This window comes from Nannospalax galili, unplaced genomic scaffold, assembly GCF_000622305.1.
Source record: "Nannospalax galili isolate Female #2095 unplaced genomic scaffold, S.galili_v1.0 scaffold924, whole genome shotgun sequence".
Lineage (NCBI taxonomy): Eukaryota > Metazoa > Chordata > Mammalia > Rodentia > Spalacidae > Nannospalax > Nannospalax galili.
The window spans coordinates 607,245-612,302 of NW_008350467.1; the positions used below are offsets into that span (position 1 = coordinate 607,245).

General features: G+C 42.5%; 1 long non-coding RNA gene and 1 pseudogene across 2 annotated transcripts; both read left to right on the forward strand.

The window, feature by feature from the left end:
* The first annotated feature begins 268 nt into the window (after positions 1-268).
* Positions 269-459, forward strand: LOC115072837 (annotated as a pseudogene).
* A 1,418-nt stretch (positions 460-1,877) lies between these two features.
* On the forward strand, positions 1,878-3,496 carry LOC108491538. Of its 2 annotated transcripts, XR_001872798.1 has the most exons (4): positions 1,878-2,160; positions 2,347-2,470; positions 2,768-2,925; positions 3,283-3,496. It is a non-coding gene; the product is annotated as an uncharacterized LOC108491538 (long non-coding RNA). The 2 variants fall into 2 exon arrangements; XR_001872797.1 differs by lacking the exon at positions 2,768-2,925.
* Positions 3,497-5,058: the final 1,562 nt, after the last annotated feature.

Consider the following 5,058-nt stretch of genomic DNA (forward strand, 5'->3'; position numbering starts at 1 on the left):
ACTTTAAAAATTTTATTTATTTTTATTTTATGTGTATGAGTGTATAGCCTGCATGTGTGTAAGTACACCTGTGTCATGCAATCCCCTGGAGCTGGAGTTATGGTTGGTTGTTAGCCGCCATGTGGGAACCAAACCCAGGTCCTCTACAAGAGCAGCCAGTGCTCTTAACTGCTGAGCCATCTCTCCAGCCTCAGACACTTTTCATATGTATGTTTAAATTTAAAAATAAAATTAACTGCCGCTGCCCTTGGTTGCAGGTCTGCTCGGTGCCCCGGCCGCAGTCATGACAAACTCACTTCAGCTTGTGCGTGACCACTGGGTTCATATACTTGTCCCTATGGGATTTGTCATTGCTGTTGTCTAGACAAAAGGAATGATGAAAAGCTAACTGCCTTCCGGAATAACAGCATGCTGCTTAAAAGGGAACCAAGGCCCGATGAAGAAGTTACTTGGAAGTAAAGACTGTCACTAAATCACAGGATGTTCATCTTTTGAAAGTTATGGGAGAAATAAAAACATGCTTATTATTTAAAGAAAACAAATAAATAAAATTTAAAACAGGTTTAAGGTACTTGTCCAAAATCACATATTTAAGAAGTAGTCCAATGAAGTTCTAGCACAGGCCTGTGTAATGACAAAGTTGATACAGTTTCAAATAATTTCCTATAAACAATTCAACTAGGAGAATTTTTAGTTTTTTTTTTTTTAGACGGGGTCTCACTATGTAACGCTGGCTGGCCTGCAACCCACTGTGTAAACCAGGCTGGCGTCAAACTCAAAGGGATCTGCCTGTCGCTGCCTCTGGAGTGCTGGGATCAGAGACGTGGGCCGCCGCACCTGATACTAGAAAAATTTAAAAATACAAAAATGGCCCGGCATGGTGGTGCACACCTGTAATCTCAGCCTTCAGGAGGCAGAGGCAGGAGGATGAAATGACTGAGGCCAGCATGGGCTACCTAAGGAGACTGTCTCAAAAAAAGCAAAGAAATTAATCAATAATAAACAAAATGAAAAGGAAACGAAATAAAAAGCACTTGCAATCCACTAACTCTCCAGAGCCGCTACCCCCACAGCTTGGCCATTTTCTATTCAGACGCCGCTTTTCGGCTCTTGTCCACCTTCACAGCACCTCAGCATCCCTCAGGAGCACCCTCAAAAGACACAATCAGCAGTGAAGTGGTGCAGATCCCTGGACAGGCCCATGCCGCCCGAAGGGATCACCTGCAGACCCACAGCTTGCTGACCCCCCTCCCCCGCCCCTGTAAACTGCACATCCTCTGCCCTTTGTCTTTCTCAGCAGCCCCATTTCTCATGAAAAGCTATTTTACAACATCACATTTTCCCTCATTTGCGTCCTTCCAGATCTCTGGTTTCCAGGCTCTCCTCTGTAAGAACGGCAGCCGTCAGGATTCTAAATAATGAACGTTTGCCCTCTCTCTCCCCCACAGCTCCTTGCAGAATGAGTCTGTATGGTGCAGTGGTTCCTTTATTTTTCTCAAGAGTATATTCTTTTCTAAAGGAGAAATCTTAAAGTTCTGTTTGTGATTATTTTACTTTATTGATGAGAAAGAAAAAAAGCAAGGGCCCCATGCACAGATTTCTGGTAGAACACCACTTGAATCATATCTTTCTGAGCCATAAAAGTCGCCGTGACTATACTTTTAGGTTTCTTAGGTTAGTGTTCAATATGTTTTCATTTAAAGTATACTGAGTAAAAGAGAAAGTCTTGTACAGGTCATCAAGACCTGACCAGCTCAGTGTTTTGTTTCTACTATGAATCAAACTCATTTTTATTAGTGGAGACAAAGCCAGGGCTAGTTAGGCCGTTTCCCTCCCTACATGGTCCTTCACCTCTTCTGACTATACTCTGAAAAAGCCATAGGGAGACAACTCTGAGCCTCGAACGAAACAGCTTTGGGAGCTACATCCGTGGGAGAGAACAGCTTCTGGCCTTCCCTTCCCTGACCACCGAGCCCCAGCCAGAGGAGCCAGAGAGCTAGCTGCGGGCATCCTGCCGGCCACATTTGCTTTGTCCAAACTGGAGATCTTTTCGACATCTTTTTGGTCACGTATTATGTGGTAGATTAAAGATGGCCACAAATTCTTTGACAAACTACTAACTGCGACGTGGGGGCTGCACCTCTGTCCCTGCAATCTTAGGTGAGTGCTTGCTCTGACAGTGGAATGTGGCCGTCTTGATTCTGTGGTATTTTCTCATTCCAGCCCTGAGAGCCTGGCAGTTGCTACTTCCTGTCTTCCCTCTCCATACTGAGCCACTGTTCTGTGAGGGAGTTCAAGCCCAAAGGGGAAACCATATGTAAGAACTGGTACTCCCCCATCCAACAGCCCCAGCTGACCATGACAGCTGGCACCAACTTGGCCAGGTGGGAGAGCCGTCGTGGAAATGGGCCTTTCAGACCTAAGTGAGCCGCTTCAGCCAATGCTTAGTGGGAAGACAGACTACCCAGAGGTAAGTCTTCACAACTTTTCTTATGAACAAAATATAATGGTATTTTAAGCCACTAAATTGTTTGTTTTGGTACATGGCTATAGAAAGTCAGAACACACTTTTACCATCAGAAACATTTTGGCAGTTGTTGTAAGGAACACTGAATTGCTGCATATCTGTTATGTACATCATAAAACATGAGAAACAGAAAGTCAAAATGGATTACCTGTAAATAGAAATTGCGAGACTGTCTTCTAGCAGACCAGTGGTTTGTTGTGAATACATATACATTTTGGTGACCATTGATTTAAAATACAGGAGATACTCTGAGACTCAACACAATGTCACTGAATAATCTCCAATACAGCCAACAGTTGGAGAAATACAGCATGTACACACAGCCCATGGTCCAACAGGAGACAGTCAACCTCACGTTCAGGACATTCAAGTCTGACCCACACTGTGACACCAGAGGGGTAATTCTACCACTTCTATACTTTCTGCTTTTTAATTATAACCAGCAAACCATCCCTTCATTTGTTTGTATTAAAAGAGCCCATAGTTAAGAGTGAATCTTGCTGCAGCATAGGAAGAATTTAAACATTCTAGTCCTGATCCACCCCATAATATATACATATTATATCACGTTACTAAATAAAATCCCATGTTATTATTTTAATAAACAGCATGTTATCACAATGGGACCATATCATATTTTAAGCCCATAACTTATCATTGAATATTCAGGCTGTATTCCAACTTGTGGTTATAGCAATCATTCTGATAGCTAAGATTCTGTATACATCTTCACACACTTAAGACATTTCCTTCAGGTACCTTCTTTAAAGCAGAAGAACGGTTGGTTACAAGCACTACGAACAAGCACGGCCAGCTTCTCTCCAGACGTTGCACCGGTTCACAGTTTCTCCTAGAGCCCATTTCCCGGCACCTTCAACAATACTCATTTTGACAATTTAATAAAAAGTTTGTGCTCTAAATATACATATGATATGCATTTTGTGTATTAAAGTTACCCTTTGATTTTTAGCTTTTGCCTCTTCTTATTTATTTTTGTAAGCTGCCTCTTTTATGTGGGAAGGAATAAAGGATACCACAAATAAACAATTTTAGAGATGTATTTCCTAATTCTGTGAGAAAAAGAAAATGGCAGCTTTATTAGCTATTAACTTCTTTCATTTGTGCGTAAAAACACAGCTCCAATTGGCTTAACCACTCCCCCCACAAAAAAGAGTTTATTGGCTCATTGATGAGCTTTAGGCACAGCTGGACTCAGTGGTTCAAATAATAACTTCAGAATTCTGTTCTCATTCTCTCTCTCTCTCCCTCTCCTCTCCTCTCCTCTCCTCTCCTCCTTTCTCTCCCTCCCTCCCTTTCCTCCCCCTTCCCCCCCCCAGCTCTAGTTTCCTCTATTTACCTTCACTCCTAGGAACACTCCAGGAAAAGAGAGCACATGTTTCTATGAGCTGTAGCAAAACCCCCAGAAAAGACTGATTGGCTATCTTAGGTCATGTTTTTATACATGACCCAATCACTATGACCAGAAAAATGAAATACTCTGATTGGCTAGACCTGTTTCTTCTCTTCAATTAGGGACATGATGGGTTTTACCACGGCCAAACTCAATGAGCATTATATTATAGATTCTATAGAATTATAGAGTCAGGGCTGGATGATTCTCAACGAAAGGATATCAAGCAGATTTCTTTTTACAGTATGTGTCAGTTTGAACAGATTTGATAGGTTTTGACCAGCCTATTGCTCTTTTCAGGTCTTTAATGAAGATTTGATATGATAGAAACAGATTCGAGTAAGACTCCGTCAAGATTATGAACCCCAAAGTATTTGCTAAAATGGAATATCACAAAAATGTACATTGCATACAAATAAAAACTAGAAAATGTTGTGTGTTTTCAATTGTACTGCACGTGATCCTACACAAGAAGTCCAAAAACCAAAACCACAATGAATGTGGCCCTGAGTCTCATCCCCCAAGCTCACCCCCCAGCTTTAGATGTGGTAAAACCAGTTCACTTTATTGTGCCTAAGTCATGTTGGACCCTCGTCCTCAGGAAGGGAGCCAGGAAGGACAACAGCCACAATCACTGCTAAAAGTTGTAGAAGCCACACACCATGATAATTTCTTTCTAGAAATATTTGTATTCTGTCTGTCTTTGCTTTCTAGGTAATTAAAGAATGACCCACCATCCAATGTGAACCAGCATGGGCAGCCATAGAACTGCAGTCCTGCTTAGACCGGTTCAGGTAAGAGCAAGGAAAAGAAGATAGGTGAGGGGACTCTGAGAAGCTGAGGTCTTCTGGTTTGGACATTTGTTCAGAAATGGCCAGGTGCAGGCAGGGACCATGCCTAGAGAACTGCATGTGGAACCTGATTTCCACCCAGTTACCCAATGAAATGTGAACTCACTGGTCTGTGCCAGCGAAAGAACGGTTTGTGCTCTGTACTAAATGGGAAAGCTCTTGCCCAGGTTCCTGCTCACGTCTGCCAGAATAGGAGGGGATGAGAGACTCGGTAAAGCAAGTTCCAACCACCAACCTCAAAGTGGGAGATGATTCTGTGTAAGCATCCA